The sequence below is a fragment of the Thalassophryne amazonica genome, chromosome 2 (assembly GCF_902500255.1).
Source record: "Thalassophryne amazonica chromosome 2, fThaAma1.1, whole genome shotgun sequence".
Lineage (NCBI taxonomy): Eukaryota > Metazoa > Chordata > Actinopteri > Batrachoidiformes > Batrachoididae > Thalassophryne > Thalassophryne amazonica.
The window spans coordinates 8,683,545-8,701,402 of NC_047104.1; the positions used below are offsets into that span (position 1 = coordinate 8,683,545).

Consider the following 17,858-nt stretch of genomic DNA (forward strand, 5'->3'; position numbering starts at 1 on the left):
TCTGGGTGTGAAATGTTTAGTTATTCCTCTGCCTCCTTTAGCAGTAATGGCACTTGTAATAAGTGTAGCTTATTCGTAGCTTTGGAGGCCAGGCTGGGCGAATTGGAGACTCGGCTCCGCACCGTGGAAAATTCTACAGCTAGCCAGGCCCCTGTAGTCGGTGCGGACCAAGGTAGCTTAGCCGCCGTTAGTTACCCCCTGGCAGATCCCGAGCAGCCGGGAAAGCAGGCCGAATGGGAGACTGTGAGGAGGAAGCGTAGCCCTAAACAGAAGCCCCGTGTACACCGCCAACCTGTTCACATCTCTAACCGTTTTTCCCCACTCGACGACACACCCGCCGAGGATCAAACTCTGGTTATTGGCGACTCTGTTTTGAGAAATGTGAAGTTAGCGACACCAGCAACCATAGTCAATTGTCTTCCGGGGGCCAGAGCAGGTGACATTGAAGGAAATTTGAAACTGCTGGCTAAGGCTAAGCGTAAATTTGGTAAGATTGTAATTCACGTCGGCAGTAATGACACCCGGTTACGCCAATCGGAGGTCACTAAAATTAACATTAAATCGGTGTGTAACTTTGCAAAAATAATGTCGGACTCTGTAGTTTTCTCTGGGCCCCTCCCCAATCGGACCGGGAGTGACATGTTTAGCCGCATGTTCTCCTTGAATTGCTGGGTCTCTGAGTGGTGTCCAAAAAATGAGGTGGGCTTCATAGATAATTGGCAAAGCTTCTGGGGAAAACCTGGTCTTGTTAGGAGAGACGGCATCCATCCCACTTTGGATGGAGCAGCTCTCATTTCTAGAAATCTGGCCAATTTTCTTAAATCCTCCAAACTGTGACTATCCAGGGTTGGGACCAGGAAGCAGAGTTGTAGTCTTACACACCTCTCTGCAGCTTCTCTCCCCCTGCCATCCCCTCATTACCCCATCCCCGTAGAGACGGTGCCTGCTCCCAGACCACCAATAACCAGCAAAAATCTGTTTAAGCATAAAAATTCAAAAAGAAAAAATAATATAGCACCTTCAACTGCACCACAGACTAAAACAGTTAAATGTGGTCTATTAAACATTAGGTCTCTCTCTTCTAAGTCCCTGTTGGTAAATGATATAATAATTGATCAACATATTGATTTATTCTGCCTTACAGAAACCTGGTTACAGCAGGAAGAATATGTTAGTTTAAATGAGTCAACACCCCCGAGTCACACTAACTGCCAGAATGCTCGTAGCACGGGCCAGGGCGGAGGATTAGCAGCAATCTTCTATTCCAGCTTATTAATTAATCAAAAACCCAGACAGAGCTTTAATTCATTTGAAAGCTTGACTCTTAGTCTTGTCCATCCAAATTGGAAGTCCCAAAAACCAGTTTTATTTGTTATTATCTATCGTCCACCTGGTCGTTACTGTGAGTTTCTCTGTGAATTTTCAGACCTTTTGTCTGACTTAGTGCTTAGCTCAGATAAGATAATTATAGTGGGCGATTTTAACATCCACACAGATGCTGAGAATGACAGCCTCAACACTGCATTTAATCTATTATTAGACTCTATTGGCTTTGCTCAAAAAGTAAATGAGTCCACCCACCACTTTAATCATATCTTAGATCTTGTTCTGACTTATGGTATGGAAATAGAAGACTTAACAGTATTCCCTGAAAACTCTCTTCTGTCTGATCATTTCTTAATAACATTTACATTTACTCTGATGGACTACCCAGCAGTGGGGAATAAGTTTCATTACACTAGAAGTCTTTCAGAAAGCGCTGTAACTAGGTTTAAGGATATGAGTCCTTCTTTATGTTCTCTAATGCCATATACCAACACAGTGCAGAGTAGCTACCTAAACTCTGTAAGTGAGATAGAGTATCTCGTCAATAGTTTTACATCCTCATTGAAGACAACTTTGGATGCTGTAGCTCCTCTGAAAAAGAGAGCTTTAAATCAGAAGTGCCTGACTCCGTGGTATAACTCACAAACTCGTAGCTTAAAGCAGATAACCCGTAAGTTGGAGAGGAAATGGCGTCTCACTAATTTAGAAGATCTTCACTTAGCCTGGAAAAAGAGTCTGTTGCTCTATAAAAAAGCCCTCCGTAAAGCTAGGACATCTTTCTACTCATCACTAATTGAAGAAAATAAGAACAACCCCAGGTTTCTTTTCAGCACTGTAGCCAGGCTGACAAAGAGTCAGAGCTCTATTGAGCTGAGTATTCCATTAACTTTAACTAGTAATGACTTCATGACTTTCTTTGCTAACAAAATTTTAACTATTAGAGAAAAAATTACTCATAACCATCCCAAAGACGTATCGTTATCTTTGGCTGCTTTCAGTGATGCCGGTATTTGGTTAGACTCTTTCTCTCCAATTGTTCTGTCTGAGTTATTTTCATTAGTTACTTCATCCAAACCATCAACATGTTTATTAGACCCCATTCCTACCAGGCTGCTCAAGGAAGCCCTACCATTATTTAATGCTTCGATCTTAAATATGATCAATCTATCTTTGTTAGTTGGCTATGTACCACAGGCTTTTAAGGTGGCAGTAATTAAACCATTACTTAAAAAGCCATCACTTGACCCAGCTATCTTAGCTAATTATAGGCCAATCTCCAACCTTCCTTTTCTCTCAAAAATTCTTGAAAGGGTAGTTGTAAAACAGCTAACTGATCATCTGCAGAGGAATGGTCTATTTGAAGAGTTTCAGTCAGGTTTTAGAATTCATCATAGTACAGAAACAGCATTAGTGAAGGTTACAAATGATCTTCTTATGGCCTCGGACAGTGGACTCATCTCTGTGCTTGTTCTGTTAGACCTCAGTGCTGCTTTTGATACTGTTGACCATAAACTTTTATTACAGAGATTAGAGCATGCCATAGGTATTAAAGGCACTGCGCTGCGGTGGTTTGAATCATATTTGTCTAATAGATTACAATTTGTTCATCTAAATGGGGAATCTTCTTCACAGACTAAAGTTAATTATGGAGTTCCACAAGGTTCTGTGCTAGGACCAATTTTATTCACTTTATACATGCTTCCCTTAGGCAGTATTATTAGACGGTATTGCTTAAATTTTCATTGTTACGCAAATGATACCCAGCTTTATCTATCCATGAAGCCAGAGGACACACACCAATTAGCTAAACTGCAGGATTGTCTTACAGACATAAAGACATGGATGACCTCTAATTTCCTGCTTTTAAACTCAGATAAAACTGAAGTTATTGTACTTGGCCCCACAAATCTTAGAAACATGGTGTCTAACCAGATCCTTACTCTGGATGGCATTACCCTGACCTCTAGTAATACTGTGAGAAATCTTGGAGTCATTTTTGATCAGGATATGTCATTCAAAGCGCATATTAAACAAATATGTAGGACTGCTTTTTTGCATTTACGCAATATCTCTAAAATCAGAAAGGTCTTGTCTCAGAGTGATGCTGAAAAACTAATTCATGCATTTATTTCCTCTAGGCTGGACTATTATAATTCATTATTATCAGGTTGTCCTAAAAGTTCCCTAAAAAGCCTTCAATTCAAAATGCTGCAGCTAAAGTACTGACGGGGACTAGAAGGAGAGAGCATATCTCACCCATATTGGCCTCTCTTCATTGGCTTCCTGTTAATTCTAGAATAGAATTTAAAATTCTTCTTCTTACTTATAAGGTTTTGAATAATCAGGTCCCATCTTATCTTAGGGACCACGTAGTACCATATCACCCCAATAGAGCGCTTCACTCTCAGACTGCAGGCTTACTTGTAGTTCCTAGGGTTTGTAAGAGTAGAATGGGAGGCAGAGCCTTCAGCTTTCAGGCTCCTCTCCTGTGGAACCAGCTCCCAATTCAGATCAGGGAGACAGACACCCTCTCTACTTTTAGGATTAGGCTTAAAACTTTCCTTTTTGCTAAAGCTTATAGTTAGGGCTGGATCAGGTGACCCTGAACCATCCCTTAGTTATGCTGCTATAGACGTAGACTGCTGGGGGGTTCCCATGATGCATTGTTTCTTTCTCTTTTTGCTCTGTATGCACCACTCTGCATTTAATCATTAGTGATCGATCTCTGCTCCCCTCCACAGCATGTCTTTTTCCTGGTTCTCTCCCTCAGCCCCAACCAGTCCCAGCAGAAGACTGCCCCTCCCTGAGCCTGGTTCTGCTGGAGGTTTCTTCCTGTTAAAAGGGAGTTTTTCCTTCCCACTGTAGCCAAGTGCTTGCTCACAGGGGGTCGTTTTGACCGTTGGGGTTTTACATAATTATTGTATGGCCTTGCCTTACAATATAAAGCGCCTTGGGGCAACTGTTTGTTGTGATTTGGTGCTATATAAAAAAATTGATTGATTGATTGATATGGACGACACTAATTATTAGTCATCTTGACTGTGGGTTTACAGCCCATGTGTCTGATTTGTTAGAGCACCACCAGTTGTGGTGGTGCTCTAACAATTGCAGGACTGTAATTCCATTGCAGGAATTACAGTCCCTACCACAAGACGAGACACTTTAGTCTCTGGTCTTTCTTGGTTAACAACACCTCAGTATTGGCCACTTTGTCAATCCAGTATACAATGAGGCAAATAACTATTTCATCCACTATCGACTTTGTCAGGACGGGCGGCTGCCTGACAACCGTAGCGGCTGGACCTACAATGCAGACTCCCAGACTTGGCGTAGGAGTAGGAAAAAACATGGTCTTTACTTCAGGCTTAGGTTCGGTGCACAGGTGGTCAAGCAGCAGAGCAGATGTACAATTGGGCTGGACAGAAACACAGTCATGATCAAGCAGGCGTCAAGGCACGAGCAAACACAGTAATCAAAGACAAGGCAAAAGGCATGGTCGATGAGAACAAAGCAATAATCGGTACATGGCTTGGCAAAAAACAGGACTGAGAACAAAAGGCTGGGATGTGTGCAAGAAGTGACAACAAACTGGCAAAAGTGTGGTGGCCGGGAGGAGGTTAATTAGGCAGGTGTTAACAAGGTGCATGTGAGGAGAAGAAAATAGAAAGGGGGTGGGACTAGTGAACAAAGAGTATGGATGGGGCAAGATAGTGAGGAAGGGAGTGCGCAAAGTGAAGTGAGGTAATAAAGACACATGAGCTGGTGCAAGAGTGTGAGTGAATGGAAACAAAACAAACTGAATCAAAGTGAGGGAAAAAACATAATGGCAGGTGCAGGGCATGGAGTGAGCATAATTTCATGGGGGTGAGGGAAACAGAACTATGAACAAATGTAAAATAAAAACTGAGGGCAGAATAACATAACCAAGAGCAGGGCATGAACATGAGAACTGAAAATGGAACATAAATACTTAAGCAAAACTAAACCAGGAAAACAAGGTGGTAAACAAGCTATAAGAAAAACAAACAACATGAAAACAGAAAGCAAAACAAACAAGTGATAAACAATGATCAATAATGCAAACACAAACCAGCAGAACAAAACTGGAATGGAACTGGACAATGGCTCAAGAATGAAAAGTAACAAAACAAAATAACACAGCAAAACTAGAACAGAAAATAACCACATGATGAATAACTAATACATCAAAGCTGGGGCAGGAGGTGAGCCAAAGGGAGAGTCAAAATAAGGAGTAAGGCCAAGACCCAGGCCGGGCATGACAGATTTTGCAAGTTTTCCCACCTACAAAGAATGGAGAGGTCTGTAATTTTTATCATCGGTACACTTCAACTGTGAGAGACAGAATTTAAAAATAAAATTCAGAAAATCACATTGTATGATTTTTGAATAATTGATTTGTATTGATGATGGTCTAGTGGTTAAGGTGTTGGGCTTGAGTCCAGAAGATCATGGGTTCAAATCCCCGCCTGACTGGAAAATCACTAAGGGCCCTTGGGCAAGGCCTTTAATCCCCTATTGCTCCCGGTGTGTAGTGAGCGCCTTGTATGGCAGCACCCTGACATCGGGGTGAATGTGAGGCATAATTGTAAAGCGCTTTGAGCGTCTGATGCAGATGGAAAAGTCCTATATAAATGCAGTCCATTTATGCAGTCCATTTACCAACCAGCAAGGATTCTGGCTCACACAGATCTGTTAATTTTTCTTTAAGAAGACCTCTTATTCTGCACTCTTTACCTGTATTAATTGCACCTGTTTGAACTTGTTAACTGTATAAAAGACACCTGTCCACACACTCAATCAATCACACTCCAACCTGTCCACCATAGCCAAGACCAAAGAGCTGTCTAAGGGCACCATGGACAAAATTGTAGACCTGCACAAGGCTGGGATGGACTACAGGACAACAGGCAAGCAGCTTGGTGAGAAAGCAACAACTGTTATGATTATTTATTAGAAAGTGGAAGAAACACAAGTTGACTGTCAGTCTTCCTCGGTCTGGGATTCCATGCAAGATCTCACTTCGTGGGGTAAGGATGATTATGAGAAAGCTCAGAACTGCATGAGAGGACCTGGTCAGTGATCCGAAGAGAACTGGACCACCGTCGCAAAGATTACATTAGCAACATACTGTACCGTGATGGTTTAAAATCCTGCAGGGCAGCAAGGTCCCCCTGCTCAAGCCAGCACATGTCCAGGCCCATTTGAAGTTCACTAGTGACCATCTGGATGATCCAGAGGAGGCATGGGAGAAGGTCATGTGGTCAGATGAGACCAGAATAGAGCTTTTTGGAATCAACTCCACTTACCATGTTTAGAGGATGAGAACAACCCCACGAAAACCATCCCAACCGTGAAGCATGGGGGTGGAAACATCATACTCTGGGGGTGCTCTTCTGCAAAGAGGACAGGACAACTGCACCGTATTGAAGGGAGGATGGATGGGGTCATGTATTGTGAGATTTTGGCAAACAACCTCCTTCCTCAGTAAGAGCATTGAAGATGGGTCATGGCTGTGTCTTCCAGTATGACCCCAAACACACAGCCAGGGCAACTAAGGAGGGGCTCCGTAAGAAGCAGTTCAAGGTCCTGGAGTGACCTAGCCAGTCTCCAGACCTGAACTCAATAGAAAATCTTTGGAGGGAGCTGAAACTCCAAACCTGAAAGATCTGGAGAAGATCTGTATGGAGGAGTGGAGCAAAATCCCTGCTGCAGTGGGTGAAAACTTGGTCAAGAACTACAGGAAACAAAGGTTTCTGTGCCAAATATTAAGGTCTGTTTTTCTATTGTATCAAATACTTATTCATGCAATAAAATCCAAATCATACAGTGTGATTTTTTGATTCTTTTTTTAGATTCTTTCTCTCACAGTTGAAGTGTACCTATGATAAAAATTACAGATCTCTCCATTCTTTCTTTGTAGGTGGGCAAAGTTGCAAAATCGACAGTGGATCAAATACTTATTTGCCTCACTGTATACATGCTTCTAAGATGGAATTTTTTTTGCTCCCATACAACAGTGTACTAATCACACAGACTCTGTATACTGGAATTTTGGTTTTCATGGTCATTTTGAAACCCACTCACCCATTAGTTATAGCCTGGAAAATAAAGTAAAAGTCTTCTTTTCTCTAGATGTTGCTGGTTTTTATGTCTCTCGTTCTCAGATAACATTTTGATTATTGCTGACTTTACAATGAAGAAGAGGAGGAGAATGTTTCCACAAACAGCGGGAGAAGTAGAAAACTAGAAGGGTGGAAATGAGAGTGGGGACTTTGAATGTTAGTAGTATGACTGGTAAAGGGAGAGCGCTGGCTGATATGATGGAGAGGAGAAAGGTAGACATATTGTGTGTGCAAGAGACCAAGTGGAAGGGAAGTAAGAGCAGGAGCATCGGCGGTGGGTACAAGTTGTTGTACCATGGTGAGGACAGGAAGAGAAATGGTGTTGGGGTCATTTTAAAGGAAGAGTATGTTAAAAGTGTGTTGGAGGTTACACAAGTGTCTGACAGGGTGATGAGTGTGACGTTGGAAATTGAAGGGGTGATGATGAATATCATCAGTGCATATGCCCCACAGGTAGGTTGTCAGATGAAGGAGAAAGAAGATTTCTGGAGTGTGTAAGATGAGGTGGTGGAGAGTGTGCCCAAGCATGAAAGAGTGGTGATAGGAGCAGACTTCAATGGGCATGTTGGTGAAGGGAACAGAGGTGATGAGGAAGTAATGGGTAGATATGGTATGAAGGATAGAAATGGGGAAGAACAGATGGTTGTTGATTTTGCAAAAAGGATGGAAATGGCTGTGGTGAATACCTACTTTAAGAAAAGGGAGGAGCAAAGGGTAACATATAAGAGTGGAGGAAGGTGGACACAGGTGGACTACATTCTTTATAGGAGATGCAAGCTAAAAGAAATCAGAGACTGTAAGGTGGTAGCAGGAGAGAGTGTCGTTAGACAACATAGGATGGTTGTTTGTAGGATGACTTTAGAGGTAAAGAAGAAGAAGAAAGTGAGAGCTCAACAAAGGATCAGATGGTGGAAGCTGAAGGAGGAAGACTGTTGTGTAAAATTTAGCGAGCAAGTGAGAGAACCACTGCTTGGAGGGGAAGCAATTTTGGACAACTGGAAAAGTACTGCAGATGTGGTGAGGGAGACAGCTAGGACAGTACTGGGTATGACATCTGGACAGTAGAAGGAAGACAAGGAGACGTGGTGGTGGACTGAAGAGGTCCAGGAAATTATAAGGAGAAAGAGGTTGGCGAAAAAGTTGTGGGATAGTTGGAGAGATGAAGGAAGTAGACAGGACTACAAGGAGATGCGGCATAAGGCGAAAAGAGAAGTGGCAAAAGTGAAGGAAAAGGCATATTGCACACTGTACAAGAAGTTGAATAGTAAGGAAGGAGAAAAGGACTTGTACCGATTGGCCAGACAAAGGGACAGAGCTGGAAAGGATGTGCAGCAGGTTAGAGTGGCAAAAGATGCACATGGTAATGTGGTGACAAGTGAGGAGTATGTGCTGAGAAGGTGGAGGGAATATTTTGAAGAGCTGATGAATAAAGAAAATGAATGAGAGAAAAGGCTGGATGATGTGGTGAGAGTCAGGAAGTACAAGAGATTAGTAAGGAAGAAGTGAGGGCTGCTATGAAGAGGATGAAGAGTGGAAAGGCAGTTGCTCCAGATGACATCCCAGTGGAGGCATGGAAATGTCTAGGAGAGACGGCGGTAGAGTTTCTCAGCAGATTGTTTAATAAAAGCTTGGAAAGTGAGAGGATGTCTGAGGAGTGGAGATGATGTGTGCTGCTTCCTATTTTCAAGAACAAGGGTGATGTGCAGAGCTGCAGTAACTACAGAGGCATAAAGTTGATGATAAACTCTTCTTGATATCTTGTTCTTTTTTTAATACTTGGGAAGAAAACTGTACTCCACATTATGCACTGGTCGCAGTGCATAATATGGTTGGCCACTTGGGCAGCAAATCATGGGACATTGTGCCTGTTGTTTCAGCCCGATCACAGCTCTGGATGGCCGCATCTCTGTGTAACTCCAGGGAGATGAACGCTTCTTGACACATCTGGTTAATTTGTTCTGTGTGCAGCATGAAAATTGGACATCAAGTTATCATTATGGTGGCTCCACATTGTCATGTTGGTCATCTGTCAGCGATGGACAGTGGAATCAGTCGACTGTCCAACTCTAATATTCACTGTGGTCTAATGACCGTCTAGTTACTGATGATTTTCCTGTGTATTGACCAACGCTGCCATGATGATGTGAGGGACAACATAACACTCATTTTGAGTGAGTTAACTGTCTTTTGTGACACAAGATTTCTTCTCATGTAATAAAAGATAGCACTGTTTTCAAGTTGTGCAACGCTAAAGGGATAGTATTGTTAGTGTTGGTCACTACTGGCAGGGTTGTCTCCAGTCACATGAAGTGAGTGACTCCTGATGTTAGCGCTTGGTGTTTATGGTGTCATACCTTCAATTAAGGATGTATCCTTTGCAAACGATTACACCGGTTATTAATTTGCCTCCTGTCTCGGCACACACAGAAAACCTCATTGCCATTACTTATGCTGGCTAAATAATTAGCGGAGGGGTTTTGCTCAGCCAGCACATTCTCCTCACACATTGAGTGGCATCCATCACTGTCTGACGTACAGCACATCGCCTCTCGGCTCAGAATTAAATTTGCTTTAGAGAAATGGGACATGGCTGAAAGAGCTTTATGATTTCAGAGGTATTGAAATAGCAGCAAAGGGGGTGCTCCAGAAGCACCACGTGTAGGTGAAGGTGGACATAAAACAGTGGATTCCACATTCACAGTTTATTTCCTGATGGAAAATAAAGGATTAACATTTTATTTGGCAACACGGCTGAGGCAAACTAACATGCAGCAAACCCAGAGATGATTTGCTATTCCTCACATTTCAATATTTGGTTGAGCAGAATTCTTCCATATGCAAAGGAGAGTAAATATGCACTTAAGTAATGAGATTTTAAGTGAAAGAGTCACTTTATTAAAGTGCTCAGATTTTTATTCATTTCATTATTGTTGCTGTGGAGGTCTGATGGATGATTGTTTGACTGCTACTCGGATGACTGATCCATTTTTATTGAAACATTTTTAGCAACCTTGGTGGAGGATTGTGGTTTGTACCAAGGAAAAAGAAACAACAACAAAAAAACTTAAAATATGACTCTGCATCCAAATTTATAGGTGTTTTTTTTTTTTTTTTTTACCTCCACCAAAGAGGTTGTCTGTTTGTTTGCAGTGTTGCCACATTTACTTTGAAAGGTTACTTTATTATCAGTGGAGTGTCCTTGCCTCAAGTGGAGGAGTTTAAGTATCTCGGGGTCTTGTTCACGAGTGAGGGACGGATGGAGCGTGAGATCGATAGACGCATCGGGGCAGCGTCTGCAGTGATGCGGTCGCTGTATCGGACCGTCATGGTGAAGAGAGAGCTGAGTAGGGGGGCAAAGCTCTCGATTTACCGATCGATCTACGTTCCGATCCTCACCTTATGGTCATGAGATTTGGCTCATGACCGAAAGAACGAGATCGCGGGTACAAGCGGCCGAGATGAGTTTCCTCCGCAGGGTGGCTGGGCGCTCCCTTAGAGATAGGGTGAGGAGCTCGGTCACTCGGGAGGAGCTCGGAGTCGAGCCGCTGCTCCTCCACATCGAAAGGAGTCAGTTGAGGTGGCTCGGGCATCTTTTCCAGATTCCCCCTGGACGCCTCGCTGGAGAGGTGTTCCGGGCACGTCCCATTGGGAGGAGGCCCCGGGGAAGACCCAAGACACGCTGGAAGGATTACATCTCTCGGCTGGCTTGGGAACGCCTTGGGGTTCCCCTGGAGGAGCTGGGGGAGGTGTGTGTGGATCGGGAGGTCTGGGCGGCTTTGCTTGAGCTGCTGCCCCTGTGACCCGACTCCGGATAAAGCGGAAGAAAATGGATGGATGGATGGAGGTTACTTTATTAGTTACTTTATACAGTTAATTTATGCAGTTACTTCATTAGCAGCTGCTGACAACTTATAACTAATAAGTAGTGTAACTAATAAGGTAACTAGTAATCTAACTTGGTCTTCTTTAGATTGAGTAATCAGCAAAGTAACTAAGTACTCAATCTTAAATATACCCAATTTAGATTTGTAGTTACTTTATTGGTTACATTCAACAGCTGCCGACAAGTTGCCCACAGGTATTAATGAAGTAACTGTATAAAGTAACCGTAAAATGTAATTGTAAAAAGTAAATTTTCAAAGTGAAAATGTGGGAACACTGTTTGTTTGTAACTCAAAAAGTCTTAAAAGTATTTCAATGAAATTTGGTGAGAACCAGTGGTGGGCACAGCTAATCACAAAGTTAGCTTCGATAACAGTTAATCCGCCTACTGATAAGTTATCTTTTATAAAGCTAAACCCCTAAAACATTTTGTGAAAGTTACAGATAAAAGCTAAACCGGTAACTGTCAGTATTGATTTCAGTACACTAGTAGCTACTGACAGAACAACAAGCCAGTGCTTCTTTGTCAGATTCGCTTTCTCTCAGCAAAAGAGACCTAGTGACGAAGGAGAAGGAAAAATAAACACAATTTTTCTTTACACCATAATGACTCACCAGCATATCATGCAAGTCATCAACAGGCATATAGTTTTAACTTATGGTTAAAAGTTTAACCAAACTAATTCCAGACAAGTTATTTAAATTAATGTCCTGTCTGGCATTTTATCAAGTGAAAATAGCAGGTATATGTTTGAGTTTTAAAGTAATGCACTAATTTTGAAAGTTTTAGTGCTTGGACCACACATGCTGCAGTGTGTTATGGGTAAAGTTTCACAAGAGGAGAAATGCATTGAGACAATCTGATGAGGCTGGTCTCTACTGCCATCTATGGACATTTGCTGCAGTCTAAACAGCACAGAGAATCGACATAACGACAATTGTAAATGAACATTATACAACCAAAATGTACATTTTTATGGTTTTCATCACGTTAATAAGAGGTTGCAGCAACTCTCTGGTGCGCAGTAGAGACCCTGAAAACTTTTAATAAACCTGAGCTTCTGGCATATTTAGATAAAACAAACACAATAACAACATCTATACACCCAAACTATATATTCATGAGAGTTTTAGGGACAATATACAAAGAGTTTAATACTGTTGTCCGTGTACAGCTGTTAAAGTGCAGCCTCATTAGAACGACTCAATGCATTTCACCTGTTGTGAAACTTTACCCATAATGCACTGCAGCATGTGTGGTCCAATCACTAAAACACTTCAAAATCAGTGCATTACTTCAAAACAAATAGCTGATATTTTCAATTTAGAAAATGCCAGAGTTGACGTTAATTTAAATAACTTGTCTGGAAATTTTTAACCATAAGTTAGAACTGCCTGTTGATGACTTGCGTGATATGCCGGCGAGTCACTATGGTGTAAAGAGAAATTATCTCTTTTTTTTTATCTCTTCTATCTTTTCTGTAACCAGCTCTTCTCTGCATGTAGAGGATAGAGTTGTCTGTCTGGTAGGTACTAAAATCTTTCATTTCAGAATTCACAAATGTTTTTAACTGTTAAGCTTTATTTGATATGCCTGCAAAAATATGTTAGCTATCCAAAAATTATCGGACCTAAATTTATCGGACGCTGATTAGTCTGCTGATGGTTTTCAAAGTTATTTGAAAAGCTAATTTGATAATGAAAACATTAGCTTTGATAATTAGTGGTTAGCGGATTAACGGAACTGTGCCCACTACTGCTGAAAACATAGATAATGTTCCAGGAAATAAATGATTCAGTTTTGGAGGTGATCTGAATTACACTCAACAAAAATATAAACGCAACACTTTTGGTTTTGCTCCCATTTTGTATGAGATGAACTCAAAGATCTGTTAATTCTAGAATAGAATTTAAAATTCTTCTTCTTACTTATAAGGTTTTGAATAATCAGGTCCCATCTTATCTTAGGGACCTCATAGTACCATATCACCCCAATAGAGCGCTTCGCTCTCAGACTGCAGGCTTACTTGTAGTTCCTAGGGTTTGTAAGAGTAGAATGGGAGGCAGAGCCTTCAGCTTTCAGGCTCCTCTCCTGTGGAACCAGCTCCCAATTCAGATCAGGGAGACAGACACCCTCTCTACTTTTAAGATTAGGCTTAAAACTTTCGTTTTTGCTAAAGCTTATAGTTAGGGCCGGATCAGGTGACCCTGAACCATCCCTTAGTTACGCTGCTATAGACTTAGACTGCTGGGGGGTTCCCATGATGCACTGAGTGTTTCTTTCTCTTTTTGCTCTGTATGCACCACTCTGCATTTAATCATTAGTGATTGATCTCTGCTCCCCTCCACAGCATGTCTTTTTCCTGGTTCTCTCCCTCAGCCCCAACCAGTCCCAGCAGAAGACTGCCCCTCCCTGAGCCTGGTTCTGCTTGAGGTTTCTTCCTGTTAAAAGGGAGTTTTTCCTTGCCACTGTCGCCAAGTGCTTGCTCACAGGGGGTCGTTTTGACCGTTGGGGTTTTTACGTAATTATTGTATGGCCTGGCCTTACAATATAAAGCACCTTGGGGCAACTGTTTGTTGTGATTTGGTGCTATATAAATAAAATTGAGTGAATTGATTGATTGATCTAAAACTTTTTCCACATACATAATATCACCATTTCCCTCAAATATTGTTCACAAACCAGTCTAAATCTGTGATAGTGAGCACTTCTCCTTTGCTGAGATAATCCATCCCACCTCACAGGTGTGCCATATCAAGATGCTGATTAGACACCATGATTAGTGCACAGGTGTGCCTTAGACTGCCCACAATAAAAGGCCACTCTGAAAGTTGCAGTTTTGTTTTACTGGGGGGGATACCAGTCAGTATCTGGTGTGACCACTATTTGCCTCATGCAGTGCAACACATCTCCTTCGCATAGAGTTGATCAGGTTGTCAGTTGTGGCCTGTGGAATGTTGGTCCACTCCTCTTCAATGGCTGTGCGAAGTTGCTGGATATTGGCAGGAACTGGTACACGCTGTCGTATACGCCGGTCCAGAGCATTCCAAACATGCTCAATGGGTGACATGTCCGGTGAGTATGCCGGCCATGCAAGAACTGGGACATTTTCAGCTTCCAAGAATTGTGTACAGATCCTTGCAACATGGGGCCGTGCATTATCCTGCTGCAACATGAGGTGATGTTCTTGGATGTATGGCACAACAATGGGCCTCAGGATCTCGTCACGGTATCTCTGTGCATTCAAAATGCCATCAATAAAATGCACCTGTGTTCTTCGTCCATAACAGACGCCTGCCCATACCATAACCCCACCGCCACCATGGGCCACTCGATCCACAACATTGACATCAGAAAACTGCTCACCCACATGACGCCACACACGCTGTCTGCCATCTGCCCTGAACAGTGTGAACTGGGATTCATCCGTGAAGAGAACACCTCTCCAACATGCCAAACACCAGCGAATGTGAGCATTTGCCCACTCAAGTCGGTTACGACGACAAACTGGAGTCAGGTTGAGACCCCGATGAGGACGACGAGCATGCAGATGAGCTTCCCTGAGACGGTTTCTGACAGTTTGTGCAGAAATTCTTTGGTTATGCAAACCGATTGTTTCAGCAGCTGTCCGAGTGGCTGGTCTCAGACGATCTTGGAGGTGAACATGCTGGATGTGGAGGTCCTGGGCTGGTGTGGTTACACGTGGTCTGCGGTTGTGAGGCTGGTTGGATGTACTGCCAAATTCTCTGAAACGTCTTTGGAGACGGCTTATGGTAGAGAAATGAACATTCAATACACAAGCAACAGCTCTGGTTGACATTCCTGCTGTTAGCATGCCAATTGCACGCTCCCTCAAATCTTGCGACATCTGTGGCATTGTGCTGTGTGATAAAACTGCACCTTTCAGAGTGGCCTTTTATTGTGGCCAGTCTAAGGCACACCTGTGCACTAATCATGGTGTCTAATCAGCATCTTGATATGGCACACCTGTGAGGTGGGATGGATTATCTCAGCAAAGGAGAAGTGCTCACTATCACAGATTTAGACTGGTTTGTGAACAATATTTGAGGGAAATGGTGATATTGTGTATGTGGAAAAAGTTTTAGATCTTTGAGTTCATCTCATACAAAATGGGAGCAAAACCAAAAGTGTTGCGTTTATATTTTTGTTGAGTGTATATTCTGGAACTGAGAATGAGAAGGTTTGGGACATAGCAACATTTATCTTAAAAAAATTGTGAGAGGATGTTGATGAAATTTGGTGACCAGATGGATATGTCCAAGAAAATTAAGCCCTTTTTTTCTGAATTTGTATTGGAAAACTTTTTAGATCCAGGATGCAGAACACATTTTAAACAGTAAGTAAGTAATGTATGCAGTCTCTGAGACCCTTTTACTTTCCATTGTTCTTGTTTTGATTTGTTTTGTTTACTGCTTATTTAAGATTCAGCCAATCACAAATTTCAGGATTTGTGATGCTGGCTGAAATGTGTTGAATGTCCTTTTGTTCCTCTGTTAGCTCTGAGCTCTTGCTATAATACAGCTTTTAATGTAACCCTGCTCCGAAACATAAAGGGACTGAATTACTAAGATTCCAGATAACAAGTAATAAATTGGGTGGACATTCAAAAATTTTGCACATTGAGTTGTTGAACATTTTGTGGGCGAGATTGAGTACAGAAATGACACGTTGGTTGTAACGTGATGTAGACAGTCGTATGTAAATAAGGACTTTGTGTGTCCTACTGACCAAATGTGCAAAATGAAATTCAATCAGCCACTTGCAGCTATGCACACAATCAGACAAACACACACATTTTAACTGAAAATCTTATTTATTGAACATTTACCAAATTGGAAATGAATGCTTTGTCTTCTATTTCACGGGCGGTGCGATGTGAGGTGTGAGGCACAAGCCTGGATTGAGCACCCTAGATGACAACCAGTCCATCTCCACCTCCGGATAGCTACTGCCAGGTGAAACATGAGAGTCTCCTTGACCTTCTCCAGCTGCTGTGGTCCTCAAAACTGAGAACCTGTTCCATCTCTGTGGAAGTCTGGTGTCTCTTTGAATGCCCACAAGTCTATTACTGCAGTTGAAGGCTGTGTTATTTTCTTCTTTAATCGACCGGGGCACTAAACTGTGAACCATGCGTGGAGGTCTGTTCATCAAATATTTTTGTGTGAAATAATTGACATCAAGACGCTGTTATCTGCAGATTTTATGGATTTCCTAAGTCTTCTTTGTAAGTCAGGGACTTGAATTGTGAGCTATAGAAGAGCCTTGTCAACTACTGCTGTTAATTCAGGGTCAAACTCACTGAAATGCTTTTAACCTGCAGTTCAACAATGAACAAACTCTCAAAAATACAGAATCAAGGCTTCAAGAGCTGTATTTTGAAGTATTAATGGCTATGAGATCATGGAGAGGTGGACACACGCTACAGAAACAGCTTGTGTGGAAGATATTTAACAGAAATCCTATCCAGGATATTATTTTTCCATTTGGAGTGCCGTTGTCAACAGTGTCATTGATTCTCAGACTTGGAGATTATGAAAATATTCCACTTATAGCATTACTTACATCCTCCTTGACATTGTAAATCCCATTTCAAGAACAAATGTGGAATGTAATAAGGACCACACAGCAAAAGTGCTAGTTAAATCTGCCTGACTGAGATTAAGTCTCCCCCTCCCTCCCTCGCTCGCGCTCTCACTCTCCCACACACACATTGATGATAAGGTAAAAATGTGGTAAACAAAATGTCCTTGAAATGTCCACATCACGCTCAGAGTGGAATTCAAAGTGAGAAACCACAGTCTGTCAGAAACATGCTCTGTGTGCAGACACAGTTTGTGGACAGTAACTTGAGGCATGAACCATTAATGTGGGCAAAGAGATGATTTAAAAAGATGGCAGCAATTATCACCTGCATAATCCCCCCAAACACTGCAGGGCAGACATGAAGAAATTAAGAACAGATCTCAGTCTATTGCTACACTGTGGTTAAGCATTGAGACACCTGACAGAGTTCTGACGTGTCCTTAAGCAAGACATGGAATTCCCTAATAGCTCCCAGTGCACAAGTCAGCAATGGGCATAGAACCTGAGTCTGTTGTGCATTGCTTTGAAAATCACACACACAAAATGCATGAATATACATAGTAACTCCTTTTGGCTTCTCCCTTGGTTCCCACTTGGGGTCATCACAGCAGATCTGGATGTTGATTTGGCACAAGTTTCACACCAGATGCCCTTCCTGATGCAACTCCACATTACATGGAGAATGGACAGCAGTAGCTTTGCACCGGGAACCTTCCACGCTGGAATGAAGTGCACTTAACTGCTTGGCCACCACCCCTGCAAATTCACAATTCCTGCCTCTGACAGGCTCCCAAACTATCATTATATTATTGTTAATAAATGTACATTTTAATGAAAAGATCAAAAATGAAAAAAAAAAAAAAAATATATATATATATATATATATATATATATATATATAT

General features: G+C 42.1%; 1 protein-coding gene across 1 annotated transcript in view; it reads left to right on the forward strand.

The window, feature by feature from the left end:
• si:ch211-186j3.6 (neural-cadherin) overlaps positions 1–17,858 on the forward strand; it is a 1,133,875-nt gene that overhangs the window by 750,021 nt on the left and 365,996 nt on the right.